This window comes from Pelodiscus sinensis, chromosome 13, assembly GCF_049634645.1.
Source record: "Pelodiscus sinensis isolate JC-2024 chromosome 13, ASM4963464v1, whole genome shotgun sequence".
In the NCBI taxonomy this organism is placed as follows: Eukaryota; Metazoa; Chordata; order Testudines; family Trionychidae; genus Pelodiscus; species Pelodiscus sinensis.
The window spans coordinates 18,662,527-18,675,562 of record NC_134723.1 but is presented as its reverse complement, the minus strand read 5'-3'; the positions used below and the strand labels follow the sequence as shown (position 1 = coordinate 18,675,562).

Here is a 13,036-nt window from a genome sequence, read left to right as displayed (position 1 = left end):
TGGCAATTCAAAAGAGCCTGCGACTCCCTGCCACCACTGCTGCAAGGCTCCGCTCCAGGTCCTTTAAATCCCCACTGGAGCCTCAGGCAGTGTTTCAGGCAGCACTGGGAGGTGGAGTGGGGGAGTGCTGAAGTTCAGGCAGCGCTGAGGGCTGGTTGCCCAGGCCCTACCCCTTCTGGAAATATGGAGCTGTCCCTCCCTCCCCACCTTGCCCAAGTGCCTGGTGAGACTGTCAGGGTTGTGGACAGCAGTGGACAGGGTTGTGAACCTGTGTGCAGTGGGCACCATTTTGCTCTACCGTGCTGCCTGGCGTTGCAGGAAGCAATGCAATCTGAAAATGGGGAGATGGAGGCAAAAAGTTTGTGCACCACCAGTCTAGAACCTGACAGCTGCCTCTCTGAGGTATAAGGGAGCTTTGCTATTGACAGGGTCCACTCTCATGGTCTTGTTTCAAGTCTCACCTTATTTGGTGTAATTCTTGAAGCCTCAGCTGGTGGAGATTGTGTGAGAAACTCACCTTGCATGAAAAAAGCTGGGAGTTTCTAGCTCTAACGAATTGCAGAGAAAAGGTTTAAGTGTGAAACTAGAGTACCCTAAAGTCTCAGAAATCAGAAGGCAAAAAATCCAAAGGTGGTTTTTTTTTTAAATCTCCTGATTTTTAAGGCAATCATGATTTTTGGGAGCCTCAGCTCATGATTTCTGAGGTTGGCAATAATGCACTGACTTCACTTTGCAAAGGATCAAGCCCCTAGTTCCTCTAGTCTTCAGCTCTGAACCTGCAACCACTTAAGCACATGCAAAACCTTTCTCAGGGGAGTTCAATGGGATTATTTGTGTGCAAGTGATTGCAGCGTGGCAGCAATAGAGAAGAATTTCCATTTTGGTTACATGGGAATTTTGGCTATTCAATTTTTAAATAGGTATCTTTCTTTTGCCCACAGGCTGGGTCAAAGCTGAAAGACTCAAATATAAGACTTTTTGGGTTTTGTGGATTGTGTGTTCTCCCTTTGTAATTTCCTCTCCTGATCATTTTGTTGCAGGGATGGCCAACCTGCAGCTCTTGAGCCTCAGGCAGCTCCTTTGCTTAAAGAAATGCGGCTCTTGTTAGGTCTGAGCCACGCACCTGGACTGTTCACGCCGGATGTTCTGCGTGCACGCACCCCAGCACCAACAGGGAGAAGCTCATGACAGCAGCAGCTCCAGGACCTAGGCATTGGGTTAGAGTGGGGGAGAGGGGCCTGGGAGTGCCTGGCTCTGGGGGAGTGGAGGGAGATAGGGTTAGAGCAGGGGAGGAAGGAAGGGGGCACAAAGCACCTTAAACTCAAAGTCTTCATGGATGCAGAATAAGGCAGCCAACACGGATGTCATATTTAAATTCCAGGGCAAAAAAAGAATCAGCATGTACCTAATTTACACTGTGTTTCTTTAAAGAAAATTCAAAGACTATTGTTTGCCAGGCTGAAGCAATTATTCTGAGATATGAGTCTCTCCCTTATTGTTTTTGAACCTCTCATATTTGCAGTCTGGGACAGACCTGAACTTTGAGAACTATAAAAAAAGCCATAATCTTCAAAAGTAAGAAAAATGAGAAAATCATATCAGAGATCAACCACCTGGAGTGAAATAGGCACTTCAAATTGTGCTAATTTACTTCTCAGTTCAGTTTAATTTTAAAAAACTCACAGGACATAATAGGGCAGTAGTGTTAAATTTAAAATACATGGTGGGATGCTTTTTTTTTAGTGTGAGAATATTACTGAATTTTTAAAGTTTTTTTTAAATTTGATGTTTGTTCCCTGTCAAGTTCTGTGAAGATCTATGGACTGGAGAGTCACCTTGATTCCAGCTCCTGGTGGAGCTACACCAGTGCAAGCCTCCAAAAGTAGACAGGGAAAGACTCTATAAGCCATAAATTGCACCTGTGTGTTTTGCAACCATTTCAGCTGGGGAAAGTTCTCCTAGTGCAAATAAACGTTTTGTGGTCTACACCAGAGGCTTGTACTGCTGCAGCTATATCGGGGCTGCCCATCAATGGCTGAAATTAGGGCAAATTCCCCTAGTGGACAAGGCATGTGCCCTCAAAACTTTCAAATGATGGTGGCAGCATTCTAAGGAGGAAACCTGTTTACCAAAAAACTGTTAAATGACGCCTCTTAGTCACAACTATTCTGGGTCTAAATTCAAGCCAAAGTAGACGTGAAATGCTTCATCATCTGTATTACCAATCCCATGGATCATCTAGTCTGCCTGCATCTGTTCTTTCCGTTAAAGTCCAAATTACATGTTATAGGATTTTCTTTATTGATTAGGAACATTATATCAGCTAAGAGTTATTTTTAAAAGGTAGGGAAAATTTTATGTTGAAGTATACTTCTGTTATGATTCTGTACTATTTTTAGGTAAATCTGTATGCTATGTTTTTTGTGGAGATGTTAACTTTTAAGGAAATATTTGAAAAGGTCACTGATGTTCTTTATCTTATGTGTTTTGTAATTTCTGTGCAAATAAAGTTATGTGAAACTGCAGAATCATAGAAGTGTAGGATTGAAAGGCACCTCAATAGCCAGGTTATCTAGACGTGTCTCCCGCATTCTAGGCAGGATTACATGATAACTAGACCATGATTGACAGGTGTTTTTCTAACCTGTTAATTGAAACCTCCATTGACAGACATTTCACCACCTCCTTAGGCAATTTATTCCAGTACTTCCCTACTCTGACAGGAAGATTTTCTTAATGGCCAACCTAAACCTTTCTTGCTGCAATTTAAACCCTTTGTTTTTTGTCCTATCCTCAGAAGTTATCAAGAACAATTTTTCATCCTCTTTCTTATAATAACTATTTATGCACTTATAGAGAATTGTTATCAGTTTCCCCCACCAATTTTCTCTTCTTCAGAGTAAGCAAATCCTATTTTTTAAATCTGTCCGCCTAGCTCTTGTTTTCTTTAAGTCATTTTTGTTGCTCTCTTTTGGACTTTCTCCAATTTAGCCACCTTTCCTGACATGTGGTGCAATATTCCAGCTGAAGTCTTATCAACATGTAATACATCCCCAAATGATATTTACTATTTTTGCAATAGCGTTACATTGTTGACTTAGGGTTCCTTTGAGCAACCTATTAGACAAAAAGTAATTTTCAGATTCTGAGAGAAATATTTGCTTCTCAAATAATATTAATTATTACTAAGAACAATAAAACTTCATTATCAGTCTGATCCTGATATATCAATATTGTACTAGTAGGTAATCAATTGCTTTTCTGTTTGATTAATACCAGCTTGCAATCTGATAGCATGGTATTTTTATTCAAGAGAACACTAAAGAAACTCAAAGAATTAACGAGATACCATTCAAGTTCTCTCAAAGGTCCTATCTACACTAGGGCTACGTCTACACTGGCCCCTTTTCCGGAAGGGGCATGTAAATTTCACCAGTCGTCGTAGGGAAATCCGCGGGGGATTTAAATATCCCCCGCGGCATTTAAATAAAAATGTCCGCCGCTTTTTTCTGGCTTTTAAAAAAGCCGGAAAAGAGCGTCTAGACTGGCCCCGATCCTCCGGAAAAAGTGCCCTTTTCCGGAGGGTCTTATTCCTACTCAAAGTGCACTTTTTCCGGAGGATCGGGGCCAGTCTAGACGCTCTTTTCCGGCTTTTTTAAAAGCCGGAAAAAAGCGGCGGACATTTTTATTTAAATACCGCGGGGGATATTTAAATCCCCCGCGGATTTCCCTACGACGACTGGTGAAATTTACATGCCCCTTCCGGAAAAGGGGCCAGTGTAGACGTAGCCTAGCTGTTTTCTTTTTCATTTCCTGCTCTTGTTACCCCCCAGTTCAGCATCTCTACTAATAACAAAGCTGAGAGCACTAGTTTAGACTACTAGTGCTTCAATTCCATGCTCTGAACTGGTGTACATGACTCAGTGGTTAAAACACAGATGGCTGGTGTTCACGCACTGTCTATATATTATACAAGAGTTTAAATGACATCAGACATAGGTTTTGGTTTCTTTAAAATTCGTTTTCAAATTATCCTTATTCAAGATTTTTGTTATGACTTGACCATCATGCAGCAGGTTGTTTGGGGTATTGCCGGTCATTGTGAAACATTTTCAGTCAACATATGGAAGTTCTTGCCAGATCAAAAGATACGAGCTATGTTAATCCACCCTAATAGTAATATTTCTATTTTTGAAGGCATTTTCTGGAATTACAATGAACATTAAACGAGAATAGGTAAGGCTTTGGCTGTGGATAAGTTTAATATTATGTATGTGGAGGGCTTAATGTCCTCACCTACTTCTGAGCATTTTGGAAAAACATTATGCAGTGTTTACTTCCAGGGTGGGGTAATGTGTAGCCTGTCTCTCAGGCCAGAGACTAACATTTCCTAATGTAAATTTCTCAAGTGATGTTCCTAAATCCATAGTTAGGCATCTGAATAAAAGTGACTTACTATTCAGACACAGCACCTAACTGGATTTAAGGAACCCCTCTTGCAGACACCAAGGCTTGAAAGTTTTCTTCCACATTTCCAAAATTCTACAAATCATCACAAAAGTCTGTCTTTACATCTGAGGAAATGGAAAAGAAACCCTTCAATTGCTGTAGAGGAGGAAATCAGCAATTGCTGCAGTTTGGAAATAATATCATGTTTTCTCCTAACTGAATCTGCAGAAATATCCTTCCCCCAGCTTAGGAACCCCCCCAAAAAAACTTCCCCTTCCACACTATTGAGGAATCCACAGAAATCTCTACAATGGTCCTTATTTAAGCCTTGCAAGAAGTGTGCTTCATGCATACTTCTCCCATTATGTCACTATAGTTGTATTTTACAGCAAAAACATGCAATTTTCTAAACTATTTATGAAAAAAGCCTAACTACAGCTTGCAAAATCAGGCAAAGGAAAGGAGATAAGATGCCGCTTCTGTAGCTCTCACAATGCCTAGCATTTTGCACTATTACAACAATGGAAAGAATCTTTGCAACCAGCATTTAAACAGCAGATTAACTTACCTTTCAAATCGCCAACTTGAGACACTGGCTCTTCTCACCGTTTACACCCTTAGAAGTAAGTGAAAGATTTTGAGAATGTCTGAGCTAAAGAGTTAAATATTTTCTTTCCAGATCTTTTGGGGTCAGCCTTGGTACCAAGCTGGTTACACCAGAGTGTATTCTATATGAGCATACAGGCTATTTGTATTTTCTTTGGTCGTTAAAAAAAAAAAAAAAAAAAGCCTCAGTAGAGATCCTCTCTTAAGGCAGCCTGCTCAAACTTAATCAAAACAGCTCCTGGCTGTAAAAGGAGGCAGCATGTGGCTAGGCTAATGCTCAGAGGGGAAGAAGAGAACAGCCCACAAATAACTAAATATCTGTTGTTAAGAGAAAGTCAGTTCATGACACTTTTCTGGTGCAGGAGGAGGAACCAAAAACAAAGAGAGAGAAGAAGCAAACAAGTGCATCTGGTTCTTGTAGGCTCCAGCCTCCCAGCTGCAGGGACTATGTGCAGTCCAGATTTCTCCTGCTTTAAAAGAACAGCTTGTGTCCCTCCCCAATTCCTGTGGCTAGGGAGTGGCTTAGCCCTACCACCAGTGTAAAAAAAAAAATAGATAACTTTCCCACAACTTATTAATTTGAAAACAAGATGGTTTAGACAAAATGATGCACTTATTTGGAATATGTGGCAATAAGCCCAAATCAGACCAAAGAGGATGCCTTTTCTGAGTCTGTCTTTCCCAGATACCAGTCTTCCCCCTTTCCACATCTTTTGTCTCAAGGCTTCCCATTTTTGTTAACTGCTTTAAAAAATTAAAAGCCCAAAGAACTATTGGGCAATCTTGTATGACTCCATCAAAGTTCCCTATCTGGAAAGTGGAGGTTCGGTATACTGCATACTCTGCACCAGTCCTGGGCTCCAGACAGTACTTAACTTACACCCGGTGGCTGGAATTGTCAAAGGAGTCTAAAGAGTCTGTTGGCCAAACCTCATATTTCTAAGGCCTCGTCTGCATGGGACACCACTGTGTGGCAAATCTAGTGTGAGTCTACAGTGCGCTAACTTGCCATGCAGTTGCATCCTGGGTGAATGCTGCTACAGGGCTCTACAAGTCCCAGAGCGTGCTTTGACTTACCATGCTTTCGCAGCAGCCAAAGAACACTTTGGAACTTTCAGGGCTCTGTAGCTGTTTCCAGTGCTCAATTTGTAATGAAATGGGTGCTGGGGCTATGCACTGCCAAGCAGGGCCATACCTAGAGAGGCATGGGGCCAGGAATACTTCCCCAGTACCCTGCACTCGGGGTTCAGGGCAAGCCTGCCAGCAGACCCCGCTCCACCTCTGCTACGCCTCACCCTGCCCCTACTCTGCTCCTTTACCCAAGCTCCACCTGTGCTATGCCCCTTCCTGTCCTTGTTCTCCCCCTTGTCCCCTCTCCCACATGACTCAAGCCAGGGGGATTACCAGGGCCTGAGTGCACAGTGGCAACAAGGGTCACCCCTTGCACTCACCATGGCAACAGTGAGTTGGAGCAGCCCTGGGGCTGGGGCTCTCTGCTTCCTGCTGCCAAGGAGAAGCCAAGCGCAGCAGGCTGAGAGGGCAGCGGGGCAGGATGGAGAAGGCTGCTGGGCTGGGCTGCCTTGCCTCCCTGTTGCCGCAGTGAGTGTGGCGTGACCGCTGCTGCCTAATGCCAGCCTGTGACAGGACGAGGCAGCCCCGCACAGAATCCACAGGGCCCTGCCAGGGTTACTTGGCTGCAGAGGCCCCTCCCCCACAGCCCTACCGAGCGTGCCCGGGCTGTAGCTGCACTATAAAAGCCTGGGGAAGATCTCAGTCTGGGCTGGCAGCTGGAGGAGAAGGATCTGTGAAAGTGGTGCCTGAACAGCAGCAACCATAGACTCCAGAAGAGGCTGATGGGGATATGGAGGTGAGTTGGTGCGCTGCAGGGGCTGTGTGCTGAGGAGATGCAACCCCAGAGGGTGCAGTAAATTGGATGGGGGTGTGGGAAGGAACCCCAGTGGACCAGGTAGGAAGTGGCCCAGGGCAGGAGCGGGAGCATCCTCTTCTGCTGCAAGAACCTCAGCATGTTTTGGCTGGATTTCCCTGCTGGGGGAGTGGTATGCTGTCTGGTCACTCATAGGGCCCTGGGCCAGGTCCTGGTGGAGTAGGGTGGGCCCTGGTCCTCCTACCTGGGGAATGTCCCTGCTACAGCCCTGAACTGTCAGTGCAGGCCCTGCCTTAAAGGGCCAGACTTAAACTGTGTTAATGGACTCAGGCTGGAGGGCCTAGCCTTAATGGGCCCTGTGGGGTTGTGTGTATTGACTTGGGCCTGGCCTCATGGGACTGTGTTGAACTGTGCATGTTGGGGCTGTGCTAGCCAGCACGGGGTCTCCTGCTGCCCTTGAGGGGCCAGGTGGCAGCTCCCATATGATTGTTGAGGCAGTTGCTGTGGCCTCTTGAAGCCCAGGGCCTGGGGTGGCTGCCCCAAACCATCCTATATATGAGATGGTTCTGCTCCTGAGCCTAGAGGGGCAGCGCTCAGCCTTGATTATTCCTGGCACAAATTAAGCACTGGCTCTGCCCACATAGGATGTTACAGCAAAGCAAGCTCCCACAATGCAGATTCACACAGTAATGGCAGACAAGCCTTAACACACTCTGGTGCCTCTAAAAATACACATAATAATATCCATGCCTCATGATTTGGACCCCTATGTATAATAGGTCTTGACACACAGGAGGAAATGCAAAATTAAGGCTCAGATGCTATCCTGCAAGTCAGAATAGCAGCATTTTGCTGCTTCATGCTAGACCAAGACCCAACAGGACGTGTGTGCATGTGTCACTTGAAACCTAGTTAGTGTTCCTCATTTTTGTGCATCCAGGGGCAGGTCAGGAGCTCTCTCAGCCTTTAATTGAACAGAGCTATAGAATCACTAGTAAAGAGACTTTTTTTTCACCTGTGCAAAGGGTGTTTGAGATACATAGGTGTTAACAAAAATACGCAGGGTTAAACTGTCTGAGGAAAAATGCATGCTCCCTCTCGATTGTAGTGTCTACTCCTTGATGCCTGTATGGCTCTAATCCTATCTGTTTTCCAACCATCCCTAGCACTTACCTGGAAAAACAGTAGATGAGACTGCAGTTTCTGATATCAAAATCTGTGTGTGTGTGTGTGTGTGTAATTTAAAGTCTGAGACTTTCATTATTTAGCTTGTGAAACAAAGCAGTCCCAACCCAAGCTCAGCTGGTTTCTTTGTGTGTGACTTTAACACTTGCTAGAAAGCAAGGAGAGCTGGAAGCACAATGGAGTTGTTCCCTTTCCTTTTCATTGCAACAGAGCAGCCATCCCCTTTGGACAAAGCAACTGTGGGAAGTCTGCCCATGCTAATCCTGGGTTAAGCAGTTGCAGGTTAGCCTATCACACTACAGTGTAATCACACTTCTTGTTGGCCTGCTGCTCTCACTCTCTGTATCTGCATTGGTGCTGTAGCTCAATGATAAGCAATACTGCTCTCTAAGCAGGTGTTACCCAAAATTGTGTCACAGCTCACTGCATCTCTCTGCCCTTGCACTCACAAGATGTTGTGCAGCAACTTGTCAGCCCACTAAGGGGATAGTGAAAGGAAATCATCAAGACCTGGGAACTTTAATTCCTGGCAGGCCTGTGCTGCTGTGGTGGTGGTCTGTGACATGCAAGAATATGAACCTTGCTCATGTTAAGAACTCGTGCGTCTATGGAGGCATGGTTTCTTTTTTGTTCATCTGCAGAAGCTGTTGCTGGGACGTGTTGGGAGGTGTTTCAAAGGCTGCTCTTGATCTGGAGAAGGTTAAGGTGGAGGCTTACAAGCAGAAGGGGACCAGGTGATGAGCTAAAGATGGAGGCGTGGAGCATGCTGATGCTGTTTTTCACAGCAGATTCCTCCTTCTGCAGATCATCATTGCTGGACCAAGATGGCAAGCATACACTGGTAGGACCTCACTGTAGTGAAAAGAGAGGATGACCCACAAAAACCCCAGAATTTTTCCACAAGTAAAGCCACATTCGCAGAGCTGTATAAGGAGTTTCTTAGATATGGAGTAGAAGAACATCCATATGAGGGAACAATGGTTCATCCTCTTGTACAAGTTGGCAGCTATTACAGATCTGCAGGCAATCTGCAAGTTTAGGTAGCAAAGTGGTCAAGGAGGATTTGCCAAGCAAGGTGAGAGGTCTGGGCAGGACATTCGGTGCCAGACAGGGTTGAGAGTGAGTGAGGATGCAGGGTCTTGGTGGATGTAGCATGTGGGAGCAGACTGGGAGGTGGAGGGTTTGGGCTGGAGGGAGGGTTCAGGAGAGGGGTGGGAGGGAGGGTGCAGGAGCAGGCTGGGAGGGGGGGTGTGTGATCTGGAAGGGAGTTCAGGAGTAGGGTGGGGGGCCTGAAAGGGAAATGCAAGAGCGGGAGGGGCATGAACATCTACCTCGTGCAACTGGGGAGAGGAGGGTGCATGTGGCTCTGCTCAAGTCTGTGCACTGCAGGGCACTGCCTCCGCTGCTGCCATTCAGCCAGTTGGAGCAATGGAGGCCAGTGCTAGCACAGAGTGCTTCTGTAATCAATTCCTCCCTGAGGCAGAGCCCATGGCCTGGATTTGGCTCTGGTTTTCCTGGATCGGGCCCATGAGGCTCGGGGAACCCCTCTTCCCTTGCAGGGGGGACAGCTTTGAGGTTCGCAGTGGGCTGTAGATTCCCTACCTGGCTGCCCCTGAAGTACGAGCTGAGCAAATGCAGGATCTGGTGGAATGTGCTGTAGGCTGACTGAAAGCAGGATTGAGCTGTTCAATGATTAACGCTAGTGGCAGGTTTCATCACAGCTTCTGCTGAAAGGCTGACCTTTGAAAGACTTGTTAAATTGATGCAGTTAGTCAGAGCATTCCTTTGAAATTTGGTGTGCCCTTGGGTTAACTACAAGCTTCTGGGGCGGGGGGGGGGGGGGGGGGAGGAGGAGGGTGGGAGGGGAGAATGTGAGGGTTTTGCAGTTTCATCCCATGCTGAGCTAGAGATCAAATGACTAATGTGATGGGTGTCAAAATGGTCTCTTACTATTGAATTTTACCCAGAAAAGTGTCTGGCACCTCTTAAATATTTGGACCTACATTGAGACTGGTATTTGTACAAAATTACAGCTTTTACAGTGCTCATAAGCAGGTGGGCATAGGGGGTAATTGTCCCAGCACCTTGCAATTCAAGAAGGCCTGAGGCTCCTGTCTGCCACTAATGCAGGAGCCACAGTGGCTGGAGCCCTGGGCTCTTTAAATCCCCACCAGTGTGTCAAGGGCACTCCGGGCAGTGCTAAGGGCTCTAACATCTGAACAGTTACCTGGATTGCTTTGAAATTTGGTACGCCCCATGGGGGTGTCAGATACAAGAAGACTTAAATTTGGGTTTTTGTCCTTGGGGGTTCCTGGGTCACAATCCTGCCCCCAATAAACAATTTCCATCTGCTGTCTAGAATCCTCAGTCCTGGGCAGGGGAGCCAATTTGTGGCTGCAGCCAATAGCCTCCTCTGGCCCCTGGGCAAGGTGTGTGTGTGTGTGGGGGAGGGGAGCTGTCTCTGTGCTCCTGGAAGGGGCAGAGCCTTGAATGGAAGTGGTGGGGTGGGGCAGCCAGCCCTTGGTGCTGCCCAGAGTGCAGTGTGTACCACTGCCTAGCCCTCAGAGCTGCATGGAGCGGTTTAAAGGGGCCCAGAGCTCTGTCTGCCACAGTACCAGCGGCAGCTGGGAGCCCCAGGCCCTTCTGAATTTCTGCAGCTGCCTGCTGTGCCCCCCTCCTCTGACCCATTCCCCTTCATCAACAGGCCTGGTCCTTGGGGAATTCTGCAATTTTACTATGGTTCCAAATGCAACAATTGCAGAATTTGCCAAGGACTAAACTGAGATCCTAACGACTGCATGAATCACAGACCTTGTTGAGATTGGTAGCTGTGAACTCATCTTTCAGTAAACATGACTAAGGATACTTTAATTCCAAGTCCCCACCTAAATCAGAAGTTTTGGACTAACTGGCTAGAGGATGCCAAAATGTGAGTCAAGGGTGGCAGTTTTATTTAGGGGGGGAACATAATCAAAGAATTTGGAGGAAAAAGTAGATAGGTTTCTGGGAAGGGCATGGGGGTGGAGCAGAGGAGTGAGGTAATAGGAGGAGAGGGTTTGTGGCTGCAGCAAGTGTTGTGCCTAAGGTAGAACATGGCACCCACTAACTCTTTTGGGGACCTTAACTGAACAGTATTTAAGAACACACTCACTTTTGCACTTGTCCTAATGCACAGTTAGAATGATTACAGCACACGTGCCGGCAGAGAGAAGGTTTCCATGCAGCGCGTGTGTGTGTGTGTGTGTGTGTGTGCAAACACTGATGCTTCTAGTCCAAACTTCTGTACGCCTGTTGCAATGAAGATTAATAGCTCATGTTGCCTGCTACAAGTTGTCTAGTGTGTGTGTGTGTGTGTGTGTGTGTGTGTGTGAGAGATTTTTGGGGAGGCTTCCTGTGAGCACAACAAAAGTCAGCAGCCAGCTTAACCACTATCTTTTTTTTTATATACAAATGGGGAGGAGCTAGAGCCAGAGAACTCTGTGGGAGGGCAGGGCAAGGAGAAGACTCTCAGCTATACAGAGAGCAGGACATGAAAGGGGTTGGGGCAGAGAGCAAGTGGTTATTTCCAGATCTCAGGGCTGCTGAATGGGGTGTTTCCAAAAACACACAATGTGGAGATTTGGAACGGACAGCTGTTAGTGGCATCTGGCCTGTCAGGTGGGAATGTTGACAGGCCTACCAGAAAATGTCATTACAAGCTCTGACACCTCACTATGGCTTGGAGATGAACTTCTATTGAAGAGAGGACTGAGGATCTTTACTGACATACAACTGTCAGTATTTGGAAATAGAGACCCTGTCTGTGGTTTTTGTCACTCGCCCTGCCAAAACTTTCCCCTCCAATCATTCTGAAACATGACCCGGAGTACCATTCCACTGTAAAATGCTTACCCGCACTCTAGGCACTGCATGGCGTTTGGGTTATGGAGAGCATGGGGCAGTTACATCAGGAGAAATGTTTCGATACTGGAAGTGAAGATTTCAGAGACATACGTTCCTTTCTTGTTGTGGGATGACTTGAGTGCATAGTGGAGGAGGGTGGTCAGGTTGGAAAGGTGAATGCTGGGAATAGGTCAAAGGCATGTGTGTTGAAGCAGGGTTTGTGAGGTCCAGATGGGGGGGGGGGTGGGCGGAAGCAGAGTGTGTGGAAATGTGCTGGTTGGCTTGATATGCAGGTTGGCTTGATATGCAAATAGCAGGACATGATAGTCTCAATGACTACTATCTCCTATCAACAACATACCTTATTCCTGCTAAAGAAATAGGGAATTCAGTGGTAAAAAAATTACACTAATGCAGCGTTAAAGCTGCTTTGTGGTTTATTGGCCCCACACCGGGCATTTAGCTGAGCACAACTCAAACTTATGAAAACCAGAAAGTGGACAGCTAAGGTTGCCCATGGTTAAGTAATTGCCATTGCTGTGTTTGACATTAAATTCTGAAGCCTTGATAGCACTTTTTTTTTTTTTTTTTAAGGGATCACAAACATGTTAAGCGAGGAATTACTGTATATCATCTATCCATTCTCTGTGGGGTCTGCCTCTCCTATTTGGACCATCCATTATGCCAAATACCAGGGTCTTAACTTTTTGCCTATCCTTCATTCTGTAGATATGCCCGAATAGCTGTAACTTCCATTGTATAACCTTCCGCAGTAGGTTCTCTTTTGGTTGTATCTTCCTATAATTCCTCGTTGGTTTAAAGACTAACAAGATGGTTTAATAGGTGATGAGCTTTCGTGGCCAGACCCACTTCCTCAGATCATATTCTGGACGAGAACTGGCATGACCATATATACCAAAGGAATACAATGATATATAGGGTCATGCCAATTCTTGTCCAGAACATGATCTGAGGAAGTGGGTCTGGCCCACGAAAGCTCATCACCTATTAAATCATGTTGTTAGTCTG

At 46.0% G+C, this 13,036-nt stretch overlaps 2 protein-coding genes across 5 annotated transcripts in view; one reads left to right on the top strand and one right to left on the bottom strand.

The window, feature by feature from the left end:
• The window catches only part of CYSLTR1 (cysteinyl leukotriene receptor 1), a 65,764-nt gene extending 55,963 nt beyond the window's left edge, over positions 1-9,801 (bottom strand). The window contains exon 1 of one of the 3 annotated variants that reach the window (XR_012906871.1): positions 5,018-5,469. The gene's annotated coding sequence lies outside the window, so the exon portion shown is untranslated. Of the gene's footprint in view, positions 1-5,017; positions 5,491-9,727 lie in introns of those variants that run through there. The other 2 variants (XM_075940786.1, XM_006113668.4) reach the window with 2 other exon arrangements.
• The window catches only part of LOC142831213 (uncharacterized), a 58,659-nt gene continuing 51,205 nt past the window's right edge, over positions 5,583-13,036 (top strand). The window contains exons 1-2 of one of the 2 annotated variants that reach the window (XR_012906872.1): positions 5,583-6,922; positions 8,767-9,333. The gene's annotated coding sequence lies outside the window, so the exon portion shown is untranslated. Of the gene's footprint in view, positions 6,923-8,766; positions 9,334-13,036 lie in introns of those variants that run through there. The other variant, XM_075940787.1, reaches the window with a different exon arrangement.